The sequence below is a fragment of the Botryllus schlosseri genome, chromosome 13, assembly GCF_051294905.1.
Source record: "Botryllus schlosseri isolate E-star chromosome 13, Bs_hap1, whole genome shotgun sequence".
Classification (NCBI taxonomy): domain Eukaryota; kingdom Metazoa; phylum Chordata; class Ascidiacea; order Stolidobranchia; family Styelidae; genus Botryllus; species Botryllus schlosseri.
The window spans coordinates 20,012,478-20,027,761 of NC_137248.1; the positions used below are offsets into that span (position 1 = coordinate 20,012,478).

The 15,284-nt window shown below is 40.5% G+C and overlaps 1 long non-coding RNA gene across 1 annotated transcript in view; it reads right to left on the reverse strand.

Moving 5' to 3' along the window:
• Positions 1–15,284, reverse strand: part of LOC145453747 (uncharacterized) — a 39,118-nt gene that overhangs the window by 7,284 nt on the left and 16,550 nt on the right. The gene's annotated exons all lie outside the window — the stretch shown is intronic.

A 15,284-nucleotide genomic window follows, 5' to 3' on the forward strand; every position in this document is an offset into this window, starting at 1 on the left:
TAGGGAAATCTTGGTGTAATTGAACTTTTCATAAATTTTCATACCCCCCAAAATGGCTAAATCTGCCAATATCTCCTAAACTACAATAGCCAGGAATACGCCGATAGGCTCATTCGACGTAACTATTGAATTGCTACAGTCTGGTAGCGGAGTTGTAACTGTAGGCCCTCGGGAACATAGAGAAATCTTGGTGTAATTGAACTTTTCATAAATTTTCATACCCCCCAAAATGGCTAAATCTGCCAATATCTCCTAAACTACACTAGCCAGGAATACGCCAATAGGCTCATTCGACGTAACTTTTGAATTGCTACAATCTGGTAGAGGAGTTGTAACTGTAGGCCCTCGGAAACATAGAGAAATCTCGATGTAATTGCACTTTTCATAAATTTTCATACCCCCCAAAATGGCTAAATCTGCCAATATCTCCTAAACTACAATAGCCAGGAATACGCCAATAGGCTCATTCGACGTAACTTTTAAATTGCTACAATCTGGTAGCGGAGTTGTAACTGTAGGCCCTCGGAAACATAGAGAAATCTCGATGTAATTGCACTTTTCATAAATTTTCATACCCCCCAAAATGGCTAAATCTGCCAATATCTCCTAAACTACAATAGCCAGGAATACGCCAATAGGCTCATTCGACGTAACTTTTGAATTGCTACAATCTGGTAGCGGAGTTGTAACTGTAGGCCCTCGGAAACATAGAGAAATCTTGGTGTAATTGAACTTTTCATAAATTTTCATACCCCCCAAAATGGCTAAATCTGCCAATATCTCCTAAACTACAACAGCCAGGAATACGCCAATAGGCTCATTCGACGTAACTTTTGAATTGCTACAATCTGGTAGCGAAGTTGTAACTGTAGGCCCTCGGGAACATAGAGAAATCTTGGTGTAATTGAACTTTTCATAAATTTTCATACCTCCCAAAATGGCTGAATCTGCCAATATCTCCTAAACTACAATAGCCAGGAATACGCCGATAGGCTCATTCGACGTAACATTTGAATTGCTACAATCTGGTAGCGGAGTTGTAACTGTAGGCCCTCGGAAACATAGAGAAATCTTGGTGTAATTGAACTTTTCATAAATTTTCATACCCCTCAAAATGGCTAAATCTGCCAATATCTCCTAAACTACAATAGCCAGGAATACGCCGATAGGCTCATTCGACGTAACTTTTGAATTGCTACAATCTGGTAGCGGAGTTGTAACTGTAGGCCCTCGGAAACATAGAGAAATCTCGATGTAATTGCACTTTTCATAAATTTTCATACCCCCCAAAATGGCTAAATCTGCCAATATCTCCTAAACTACAATAGCCAGGAATACGCCGATAGGCTCATTCGACGTAACTTTTGAATTGCTACAATCTGGTAGCGGAGTTGTAACTCTAGGCCCTCGGGAACATAGAAAAATCTTGGTGTAATTGAACTTTTCATAAATTTTCATACCCCCCAAAATGGCTAAATCTGCCAATATCTCCTAAACTACAATAGCCAGGAATACGCCGATAGGCTCATTCGACGTAACTTTTGAATTGCTACAATCTGGTAGCGGAGTTGTAACTGTAGGCCCTCGGGAATATAGAGAAATCTTGGTGTAATTGAACTTTTCATAAATTTTCATACCCCCCAAAATGGCTAAATCTACCAATATCTCCTAAACTACAATAGCCAGGAATACGCCGATAGGCTCATTCGACGTAACTTTTGAATTGCTACAATCTGGTAGCGGAGTTATAACTGTAGGCCCTCGGGAACATAGAGAAATCTTGGTGTAATTGAACTTTTCATAAATTTTCATACCTCCCCAAAATGGCTAAATCTGCCAATATCTCCTAAACTACAATAGCCAGGAATACAACGATAGGCTCATTCGATGTAACTTTTGAATTGCTACAATCTGGTAGCGGAGTTGTAACTGTAGGCCCTCGGGAACATTAAGAAATCTTGGTGTAATTGAACTTTTCATAAATTTTCATACCCCCCTAAATGGCTAAATCTGCCAATATCTCCTAAGCTACAATAGCCAGGAATACGCCGATAGGCTCATTCGACGTAACTATTGAATTGCTACAGTCTGGTAGCGAAGTTGTAACTGTAGGCCCTCGGGAACATAGGGAAATCTTGGTGTAATTGAACTTTTCATAAATTTTCATACCCCCCAAAATGGCTAAATCTGCCAATATCTCCTAAACTACAATAGCCAGGAATACGCCGATAGGCTCATTCAACGTAACTATTGAATTGCTACAGTCTGGTAGCGGAGTTGTAACTGTAGGCCCTCGGGAACATAGAGAAATCTTGGTGTAATTGAACTTTTCATAAATTTTCATACCCCCCAAAATGGCTAAATCTGCCATTATCTCCTAAACTACAATAGCCAGGAATACGCCGATAGGCTCATTCGACGTAACTATTGAATTGCTACAGTCTGGTAGCGGAGTTGTAACTGTAGGCCCTCGGGAACATAGAGAAATCTTGGTGTAATTGAACTTTTCATAAATTTTCATACCCCCCAAAATGGCTAAATCTGCCAATATCTCCTAAACTACAACAGCCAGGAATACGCCGACAGGCTCATTCGACGTAACTTTTGAATTGCTTTAGTCTGGTAGCGGAGTTGTAACTGTAGGCCCTCGGGAACATAGAGAAATCTTGATGTAATTGAACTTTTCATAAATTTTCATACCCCCCCCCAAAAAAATGGCTAAATCTGCCAATATCTCCTAAACTACAATAGCCAGGAATACGCCGATAGGTTCATTCGACGTAACTTTTGAATTGCTACAGTCTGGTAGCGGAGTTGTAACTGTAGGCCCTCGTGAACATAGAGAAATCTTGGTGTAATTGAACTTTTCATAAATTTTCATACCCCCCAAAATGGCTAAATCTGCCAATATCTCCTAAACTACAATAACCAGGAATATGCCGATAGGCTCATTCGACGTAACTTTTGAATTGCTACAGTCTGGTAGCGGAGTTGTAACTGTAGGCCCTCGGGAACATAGAGAAATCTTGATGTAATTGAATTTTTCATAAATTTTCATACCCCCCAAAATGGCTAAATCTGCCAATATCTCCTAAACTACAATAGCCAGGAATATGCCGATAGGCTCATTCGACGTAACTTTTGAATTGCTACAGTCTGGTAGCGGAGTTGTAACTGTAGGCCCTCGGGAACATAGAGAAATGTTGGTGTAATTGAACTTTTCATAAATTTTCATACCCCCCAAAATGGCTAAATCTGTCAATATCTCCTAAACTACAATAGCCAGGAATATGCCGATAGGCTCATTCGACGTAACTTTTGAATTGCTACAGTCTGGTAGCGGAGTTGTAGCTGTAGGCCCTCGGGAACATAGAAAAATCTTGGTACAATTGAACTTTTCATCAATTTTCATTCCCCCAAAAATGGCTAAATCTGATAATATCTCCTAAACTACAATAGCGAGGAATACGCCGATAGGCTCATTCGGTGTAACTCTCGGACTGCTACAATCTGGTAGCGGAGTTGTAGCTGTAGGCCCTCGGGAACATAGAAAAATCTTGGTACAAATAAACTTTTCATAAATTTTCATACCCTCCAAAATGGCTAAATCTGCCAATATCTCCTAAACTACAATAGCGAGGAATACGCCGATAGGCTCATTCGGTGTATCTTTCGGACTGCTACAATCTGGTAGCGGAATTGTATCTGTAGGCCCTCGGAAACATAGAAAAATCTTGGTATAAAAGAACTTTTCATAAATTTTCATACCCCTCAAAATGGCTAAATCTGACAACATCTCCTAAACTACAATAGCGAGGAATACGCCGATAGCCTCATTCGATGTAACTTTCGGAGTGCTACAATCTGGTAGCGAAGTTGTAACTGTAGGCCCTCGGGAACATAGAGAAATCTTGGTGTAATTGAACTTTTCATAAATTTTCATACCCTCCAAAATGGCTGAATCTGCCAATATCTCCTAAACTACAATAGCCAGGAATACGCCGATAGGCTCATTCAACGTAACATTTGAATTGCTACAATCTGGTAGCGGTGTTGTAACTGTAGGCCCTCGGGAACATAGAGAAATCTTGGTGTAATTGAACTTTTCATAAATTTTCATACCCCTCAAAATGGCTAAATCTGCCAATATCTCCTAAGCTACAATAGCCAGGAATACGCCGATAGGCTCATTCGACGTAACTATTGAATTGCTACAGTCTGGTAGCGGAGTTGTAACTGTAGGCCCTCGGGAACATAGAGAAATCTTGGTGTAATTGAACTTTTCATAAATTTTCATACCCCCCAAAATGGCCAAATCTGCCAATATCTCCTAAACTACAATAGCCAGGAATACGCCGATAGGCTCATTCGACGTAACTATTGAATTGCTACAGTCTGGTTGCGGAGTTGTAACTGTAGGCCCTCGGGAACATAGGGAAATCTTGGTGTAATTGAACTTTTCATAAATTTTCATACCCCCCAAAATGGCTAAATCTGCCAATATCTCCTAAACTACAATAGCCAGGAATATGCCGATAGGCTCATTCGACGTAACTTTTGAATTGCTACAGTCTGGTAGCGGAGTTGTAACTGTAGGCCCTCGGGAACATAGAGAAATCTTGGTGTAATTGAACTTTTCATAAATTTTCATACCCCCCAAAATGGCTAAATGTGCCAATATCTCCTAAACTACAATAGCCAGGAATACGCCGACAGGCTCATTCGACGTAACTTTTGAATTGCTTTAGTCTGGTAGCGGAGTTGTAACTGTAGGCCCTCGGGAACATAGAGAAATCTTGGTGTAATTGAACTTTTCATAAATTTTCATACCCCCCAAAATGGCTAAATCTGCCAATATCTCCTAAACTACAATAGCCAGGAATACGCCGATAGGTTCATTCGACGTAACTTTTGAATTGCTACAGTCTGGTAGCGGAGTTGTAACTGTATGTCCTCGTGAACATAGAGAAATCTTGGTGTAATTGAACTTTTCATAAATTTTCATACCCCCCAAAATGTCTAAATCTGCCAATATCTCCTAAACTACAATAACCAGGAATATGCCGATAGGCTCATTCGACGTAACTTTTGAATTGCTACAGTCTGGTAGCGGAGTTGTAACTGTAAGCCCTCGGGAACATAGAGAAATCTTGGTGTAATTGAACTTTTCATAAATTTTCATACCCCCCAAAATGGCTAAATCTGCCAATATCTCCTAAACTACAATAGCCAGGAATATGCCGATAGGCTCATTCGACGTAACTTTTGAATTGCTACAGTCTGGTAGCGGAGTTGTAACTGTAGGCCCTCGGGAACATAGAGAAATCTTGGTGTAATTGAACTTTTCATAAATTTTCATACCCCCCAAAATGGCTAAATCTGCCAATATCTCCTAAACTACAATAGCCAGGAATACGCCGACAGGCTCATTCGACGTAACTTTTGAATTGCTTTAGTCTGGTAGCGCAGTTGTAACTGTAAGCCCTCGGGAACATAGAGAAATCTTGGTGTAATTGAACTTTTCATAAATTTTCATACCCCCCAAAATGGCTAAATCTGCCAATATCTCCTAAACTACAATAACCAGGAATATGCCGATAGGCTCATTCGACGTAACTTTTGAATTGCTACAGTCTGGTAGCGGAGTTGTAACTGTAAGCCCTCGGGAACATAGAGAAATCTTGGTGTAATTGAACTTTTCATAAATTTTCATACCCCCCAAAATGGCTAAATCTGCCAATATCTCCTAAACTACAATAGCCAGGAATATGCCGATAGGCTCATTCGACGTAACTTTTGAATTGCTACAGTCTGGTAGCGGAGTTGTAACTGTAGGCCCTCGGGAACATAGAGAAATGTTGGTGTAATTGAACTTTTCATAAATTTTCATACCCCCCAAAATGGCTAAATCTGTCAATATCTCCTAAACTACAATAGCCAGGAATATGCCGATAGGCTCATTCGACGTAACTTTTGAATTGCTACAGTCTGGTAGCGGAGTTGTAGCTGTAGGCCCTCGGGAACATAGAAAAATCTTGGTACAATTGAACTTTTCATCAATTTTCATACCCCCAAAAATGGCTAAATCTGATAATATCTCCTAAACTACAATAGCGAGGAATACGCCGATAGGCTCATTCGGTGTAACTCTCGGACTGCTACAATCTGGTAGCGGAGTTGTAGCTGTAGGCCCTCGGGAACATAGAAAAATCTTGGTACAAATAAACTTTTCATAAATTTTCATACCCTCCAAAATGGCTAAATCGGCCAATATCTCCTAAACTACAATAGCGAGGAATACGCCGATAGGCTCATTCGGTGTATCTTTCGGACTGCTACAATCTGGTAGCGGAATTGTAGCTGTAGGCCCTCGGAAACATAGAAAAATCTTGGTATAAAAGAACTTTTCATAAATTTTCATACCCCTCAAAATGGCTAAATCTGACAACATCTCCTAAACTACAATAGCGAGGAATACGCCGATAGGCTCATTCGATGTAACTTTCGGAGTGCTACAATCTGGTAGCGAAGTTGTAACTGTAGGCCCTCGGGAACATAGAGAAATCTTGGTGTAATTGAACTTTTCATAAATTTTCATACCCTCCAAAATGGCTGAATCTGCCGATATCTCCTAAACTACAATAGCCAGGAATACGCCGATAGGCTCATTCGACGTAACATTTGAATTGCTACAATCTGGTAGCGGTGTTGTAACTGTAGGCCCTCGGGAACATAGAGAAATCTTGGTGTAATTAAACTTTTCATGAATTTTCATACCCCTCAAAATGGCTAAATCTGCCAATATCTCCTAAGCTACAATAGCCAGGAATACGCCGATAGGCTCATTCGACGTAACTATTGAATTGCTACAGTCTGGTAGCGGAGTTGTAACTGTAGGCCCTCGGGAACATAGAGAAATCTTGGTGTAATTGAACTTTTCATAAATTTTCATACCCCCCAAAATGGCTAAATCTGCCAATATCTCCTAAACTACAATAGCCAGGAATACGCCGATAGGCTCATTCGACGTAACTATTGAATTGCTACAGTCTGGTTGCGGAGTTGTAACTGTAGGCCCTCGGGAACATAGGGAAATCTTGGTGTAATTGAACTTTTCATAAATTTTCATACCCCCCAAAATGGCTAAATCTGCCAATATCTCCTAAACTACAATAGCCAGGAATATGCCGATAGGGTCATTCGACGTAACTTTTGAATTGCTACAGTCTGGTAGCGGAGTTGTAACTGTAGGCCCTCGGGAACATAGAGAAATCTTGGTGTAATTGAACTTTTCATAAATTTTCATACCCCCCAAAATGGCTAAATCTGCCAATATCTCCTAAACTACAATAGCCAGGAATACGCCGACAGGCTCATTCGACGTAACTTTTGAATTGCTTTAGTCTGGTAGCGGAGTTGTAACTGTAGACCCTCGGGAACATAGAGAAATCTTGGTGTAATTGAACTTTTCATAAATTTTCATACCCCCCAAAATGGCTAAATCTGCCAATATCTCCTAAACTACAATAGCCAGGAATACGCCGATAGGTTCTTTCAACGTAACTTTTGAATTGCTACAGTCTGGTAGCGGAGTTGTAACTGTAGGCCCTGGTGAACATAGAGAAATCTTGGTGTAATTGAACTTTTCATAAATTTTCATACCCCCCAAAATGGCTAAATCTGCCAATATCTCCTAAACTACAATAACCAGGAATATGCCGATAGGCTCATTCGACGTAACTTTTGAATTGCTACAGTCTGGTAGCGGAGTTGTAACTGTAAGCCCTCGGGAACATAGAGAAATCTTGGTGTAATTGAACTTTTCATAAATTTTCATACCCCCCAAAATGGCTAAATCTGCCAATATCTCCTAAACTACAATAGCCAGGAATATGCCGATAGGCTCATTCGACGTAACTTTTGAATTGCTACAGTCTGGTAGCGGAGTTGTAACTGTAGGCCCTCGGGAACATAGAGAAATGTTGGTGTAATTGAACTTTTCATAAATTTTCATACCCCCCAAAATGGCTAAATCTGTCAATATCTCCTAAACTACAATAGCCAGGAATATGCCGATAGGCTCATTCGACGTAACTTTTGAATTGCTACAGTCTGGTAGCGGAGTTGTAACTGTAGGCCCTCGGGAACATAGAGAAATCTTGGTGTAATTGAACTTTTCATAAATTTTCATACCCCCCAAAATGGCTAAATCTGCCAATATCTCCTAAACTACAATAGCCAGGAATACGCCGATAGGCTCATTCGACGTAACTATTGAATTGCTACAGTCTGGTTGCGGAGTTGTAACTGTAGGCCCTCGGGAACATAGGGAAATCTTGGTGTAATTGAACTTTTCATAAATTTTCATACCCCCAAAAATTGCTAAATCTGCCAATATCTCCTAAACTACAATAGCCAGGAATATGCCGATAGGCTCATTCGACGTAACTTTTGAATTGCTACAGTCTGGTAGCGGAGTTGTAACTGTAAGCCCTCGGGAACATAGAGAAATCTTGGTGTAATTGAACTTTTCATAAATTTTCATACCCCCCAAAATGGCTAAATCTGCCAATATCTCCGAAACTACAATAGCCAGGAATATGCCGATAGGCTCATTCGACGTAACTTTTGAATTGCTACAGTCTGGTAGCGGAGTTGTAACTGTAGGCCCTCGGGAACATAGAGAAATCTTGGTGTAATTGAACTTTTCATAAATTTTCATACCCCCCAAAATGGCTAAATCTGCCAATATCTCCTAAACTACAATAGCCAGGAATACGCCGACAGGCTCATTCGACGTAACTTTTGAATTGCTTTAGTCTGGTAGCGCAGTTGTAACTGTAAGCCCTCGGGAGCATAGAGAAATCTTGGTGTAATTGAACTTTTCATAAATTTTCATACCCCCCAAAATGGCTAAATCTGCCAATATCTCCTAAACTACAATAACCAGGAATATGCCGATAGGCTCATTCGACGTAACTTTTGAATTGCTACAGTCTGGTAGCGGAGTTGTAACTGTAAGCCCTCGGGAACATAGAGAAATCTTGGTGTAATTGAACTTTTCATAAATTTTCATACCCCCCAAAATGGCTAAATCTGCCAATATCTCCTAAACTACAATAGCCAGGAATATGCCGATAGGCTCATTCGACGTAACTTTTGAATTGCTACAGTCTGGTAGCGGAGTTGTAACTGTAGGCCCTCGGGAACATAGAGAAATGTTGGTGTAATTGAACTTTTCATAAATTTTCATACCCCCCAAAATGGCTAAATCTGTCAATATCTCCTAAACTACAATAGCCAGGAATATGCCGATAGGCTCATTCGACGTAACTTTTGAATTGCTACAGTCTGGTAGCGGAGTTGTAGCTGTAGGCCCTCGGGAACATAGAAAAATCTTGGTACAATTGAACTTTTCATCAATTTTCATACCCTCAAAAATGGCTAAATCTGATAATATCTCCTAAACTACAATAGCGAGGAATACGCCGATAGGCTCATTCGGTGTAACTCTCGGACTGCTACAATCTGGTAGCGGAGTTGTAGCTGTAGGCCCTCGGGAACATAGAAAAATCTTGGTACAAATAAACTTTTCATAAATTTTCATACCCTCCAAAATGGCTAAATCTGCCAATATCTCCTAAACTACAATAGCGAGGAATACGCCGATAGGCTCATTCGGTGTATCTTTCGGACTGCTACAATCTGGTAGCGGAATTGTAGCTGTAGGCCCTCGGAAACATAGAAAAATCTTGGTATAAAAGAACTTTTCATAAATTTTCATACCCCTCAAAATGGCTAAATCTGACAACATCTCCTAAACTACAATAGCGAGGAATACGCCGATAGGCTCATTCGATGTAACTTTCGGAGTGCTACAATCTGGTAGCGAAGTTGTAACTGTAGGCCCTCGGGAACATAGAGAAATCTTGGTGTAATTGAACTTTTCATAAATTTTCATACCCTCCAAAATGGCTGAATCTGCCAATATCTCCTAAACTACAATAGCCAGGAATACGCCGATAGGCTCATTCGACGTAACATTTGAATTGCTACAATCTGGTAGCGGTGTTGTAACTGTAGGCCCTCGGGAACATAGAGAAATCTTGGTGTAATTGAACTTTTCATGAATTTTCATACCCCTCAAAATGGCTAAATCTGCCAATATCTCCTAAGCTACAATAGCCAGGAATACGCCGATAGGCTCATTCGACGTAACTATTGAATTGCTACAGTCTGGTAGCAGAGTTGTAACTGTAGGCCCTCGGGAACATAGAGAAATCTTGGTGTAATTGAACTTTTCATAAATTTTCATACCCCCCAAAATGGCTAAATCTGCCAATATCTCCTAAACTACAATAGCCAGGAATACGCCGATAGGCTCATTCGACGTAACTATTGAATTGCTACAGTCTGGTTGCGGAGTTGTAACTGTAGGCCCTCGGGAACATAGGGAAATCTTGGTGTAATTGAACTTTTCATAAATTTTCATACCCCCCAAAATGGCTAAATCTGCCAATATCTCCTAAACTACAATAGCCAGGAATATGCCGATAGGCTCATTCGACGTAACTTTTGAATTGCTACAGTCTGGTAGCGGAGTTGTAACTGTAGGCCCTCGGGAACATAGAGAAATCTTGGTGTAATTGAACTTTTCATAAATTTTCATACCCCCCAAAATGGCTAAATCTGCCAATATGTCCTAAACTACAATAGCCAGGAATACGCCGACAGGCTCATTCGACGTAACTTTTGAATTGCTTTAGTCTGGTAGCGGAGTTGTAACTGTAGGCCCTCGGGAACATAGAGAAATCTTGGTGTAATTGAACTTTTCATAAATTTTCATACCCCCCAAAATGGCTAAATCTGCCAATATCTCCTAAACTACAATAACCAGGAATATGCCGATAGGCTCATTCGACGTAACTTTTGAATTGCTACAGTCTGGTAGCGGAGTTGTAACTGTAAGCCCTCGGGAACATAGAGAAATCTTGGTGTAATTGAACTTTTCATAAATTTTCATACCCCCCAAAATGGCTAAATCTGCCAATATCTCCTAAACTACAATAGCCAGGAATATGCCGATAGGCTCATTCGACGTAACTTTTGAATTGCTACAGTCTGGTAGCGGAGTTGTAACTGTAGGCCCTCGGGAACATAGAGAAATGTTGGTGTAATTGAACTTTTCATAAATTTTCATACCCCCCAAAATGGCTAAATCTGTCAATATCTCCTAAACTACAATAGCCAGGAATATGCCGATAGGCTCATTCGACGTAACTTTTGAATTGCTACAGTCTGGTAGCGGAGTTGTAGCTGTAGGCCCTCGGGAACATAGAAAAATCTTGGTACAATTGAACTTTTCATCAATTTTCATACCCCCAAAAATGGCTAAATCTGATAATATCTCCTAAACTACAATAGCGAGGAATACGCCGATAGGCTCATTCGGTGTAACTCTCGGACTGCTACAATCTGGTAGCGGAGTTGTAGCTGTAGGCCCTCGGGAACATAGAAAAATCTTGGTACAATTAAACTTTTCATAAATTTTCATACCCTCCAAAATGGCTAAATCTGCCAATATCTCCTAAACTACAATAGCGAGGAATACGCCGATAGGCTCATTCGGTGTATCTTTCGGACTGCTACAATCTGGTAGCGGAATTGTAGCTGTAGGCCCTCGGAAACATAGAAAAATCTTGGTATAAAAGAACTTTTCATAAATTTTCATACCCCTCAAAATGGCTAAATCTGACAACATCTCCTAAACTACAATAGCGAGGAATACGCCGATAGGCTCATTCGATGTAACTTTCGGAGTGCTACAATCTGGTAGCAAAGTTGTAACTGTAGGCCCTCGGGAACATAGAGAAATCTTGGTGTAATTGAACTTTTCATAAATTTTCATACCCTCCAAAATGGCTAAATCTGCCAATATCTCCTAAACTACAATAGCGAGGAATACGCCGATAGGCTCATTCGGTGTATCTTTCGGACTGCTACAATCTGGTAGCGGAGTTGTAACTGTAGGCCCTCGGGAACATAGAGAAATCTTGGTGTAATTGAAGTTTTCATAAATTTTCATACCCCTCAAAATGGCTAAATCTGCCAATATCTCCTAAGCTACAATAGCCAGGAATACGCCGATAGGCTCATTCGACGTAACTATTGAATTGCTACAGTCTGGTAGCGAAGCTGTAACTGTAGGCTCTCGGGAACATAGAGAAATCTTGGTGTAATTGAACTTTTCATAAATTTTCATACCCCCCAAAATGGCTAAATCTGCCAATATCTCCTAAACTACAATAACCAGGAATATGCCGATAGGCTCATTCGACGTAACTTTTGAATTGCTACAGTCTGGTAGCGGAGTTGTAACTGTAAGCCCTCGGGAACATAGAGAAATCTTGGTGTAATTGAACTTTTCATAAATTTTCATACCCCCCAAAATGGCTAAATCTGCCAATATCTCCTAAACTACAATAGCCAGGAATATGCCGATAGGCTCATTCGACGTAACTTTTGAATTGCTACAGTCTGGTAGCGGAGTTGTAACTGTCGGCCCTCGGGAACATAGAGAAATGTTGGTGTAATTGAACTTTTCATAAATTTTCATACCCCCCAAAATGGCTAAATCTGTCAATATCTCCTAAACTACAATAGCCAGGAATATGCCGATAGGCTCATTCGACGTAACTTTTGAATTGCTACAGTCTGGTAGCGGAGTTGTAGCTGTAGGCCCTCGGGAACATAGAAAAATCTTGGTACAATTGAACTTTTCATCAATTTTCATACCCCCAAAAATGGCTAAATCTGATAATATCTCCTAAACTACAATAGCGAGGAATACGCCGATAGGCTCATTCGGTGTAACTCTCGGACTGCTACAATCTGGTAGCGGAGTTGTAGCTGTAGGCCCTCGGGAACATAGAAAAATCTTGGTACAATTAAACTTTTCATAAATTTTCATACCCTCCAAAATGGCTAAATCTGCCAATATCTCCTAAACTACAATAGCGAGGAATACGCCGATAGGCTCATTCGGTGTATCTTTCGGACTGCTACAATCTGGTAGCGGAATTGTAGCTGTAGGCCCTCGGAAACATAGAAAAATCTTGGTATAAAAGAACTTTTCATAAATTTTCATACCCCTCGAAATGGCTAAATCTGACAACATCTCCTAAACTACGATAGCGAGGAATACGCCGATAGGCTCATTCGATGTAACTTTCGGAGTGCTACAATCTGGTAGCAAAGTTGTAACTGTAGGCCCTCGGGAACATAGAGAAATCTTGGTGTAATTGAACTTTTCATAAATTTTCATACCCTCCAAAATGGCTAAATCTGCCAATATCTCCTAAACTACAATAGCGAGGAATACGCCGATAGGCTCATTCGGTGTATCTTTCGGACTGCTACAATCTGGTAGCGGAGTTGTAACTGTAGGCCCTCGGGAACATAGAGAAATCTTGGTGTAATTGAAGTTTTCATAAATTTTCATACCCCTCAAAATGGCTAAATCTGCCAATATCTCCTAAGCTACAATAGCCAGGAATACGCCGATAGGCTCATTCGACGTAACTATTGAATTGCTACAGTCTGGTAGCGAAGCTGTAACTGTAGGCTCTCGGGAACATAGAGAAATCTTGGTGTAATTGAACTTTTCATAAATTTTCATACCCCCCAAAATGGCTAAATCTGCCAATATCTCCTAAACTACAATAACCAGGAATATGCCGATAGGCTCATTCGACGTAACTTTTGAATTGCTACAGTCTGGTAGCGGAGTTGTAACTGTAAGCCCTCGGGAACATAGAGAAATCTTGGTGTAATTGAACTTTTCATAAATTTTCATACCCCCCAAAATGGCTAAATCTGCCAATATCTCCTAAACTACAATAGCCAGGAATATGCCGATAGGCTCATTCGACGTAACTTTTGAATTGCTACAGTCTGGTAGCGGAGTTGTAACTGTAGGCCCTCGGGAACATAGAGAAATGTTGGTGTAATTGAACTTTTCATAAATTTTCATACCCCCCAAAATGGCTAAATCTGTCAATATCTCCTAAACTACAATAGCCAGGAATATGCCGATAGGCTCATTCGACGTAACTTTTGAATTGCTACAGTCTGGTAGCGAAGTTGTAGCTGTAGGCCCTCGGGAACATAGAAAAATCTTGGTACAATTGAACTTTTCATCAATTTTCATACCCCCAAAAATGGCTAAATCTGATAATATCTCCTAAACTACAATAGCGAGGAATACGCCGATAGGCTCATTCGGTGTAACTCTCGGACTGCTACAATCTGGTAGCGGAGTTGTAGCTGTAGGCCCTCGGGAACATAGAAAAATCTTGGTACAAATAAACTTTTCATAAATTTTCATACCCTCCAAAATGGCTAAATCTGCCAATATCTCCTAAACTACAATAGCGAGGAATACGCCGATAGGCTCATTCGGTGTATCTTTCGGACTGCTACAATCTGGTAGCGGAATTGTAGCTGTAGGCCCTCGGAAACATAGAAAAATCTTGGTATAAAAGAACTTTTCATAAATTTTCATACCCCTCAAAATGGCTAAATCTGACAACATCTCCTAAACTACAATAGCGAGGAATACGCCGATAGGCTCATTCGATGTAACTTTCGGAGTGCTACAATCTGGTAGCGAAGTTGTAACTGTAGGCCCTCGGGAACATAGAGAAATCTTGGTGTAATTGAACTTTTCATAAATTTTCATACCCTCCAAAATGGCTGAATCTGCCAATATCTCCTAAACTACAATAGCCAGGAATACGCCGATAGGCTCATTCGACGTAACATTTGAATTGCTACAATCTGGTAGCGGTGTTGTAACTGTAGGCCCTCGGGAACATAGAGAAATCTTGGTGTAATTGAACTTTTCATGAATTTTCATACCCCTCAAAATGGCTAAATCTGCCAATATCTCCTAAGCTACAATAGCCAGGAATACGCCGATAGGCTCATTCGACGTAACTATTGAATTGCTACAGTCTGGTAGCGGAGTTGTAACTGTAGGCCCTCGGGAACATAGAGAAATCTTGGTGTAATTGAACTTTTCATAAATTTTCATACCCCCCAAAATGGCTAAATCTGCCAATATCTCCTAAACTACAATAGCCAGGAATACGCCGATAGGCTCATTCGACGTAACTATTGAATTGCTACAGTCTGGTTGCGGAGTTGTAACTGTAGGCCCTCGGGAACATAGGGAAATCTTGGTGTAATTGAACTTTTCATAAATTTTCATACCCCCCAAAATG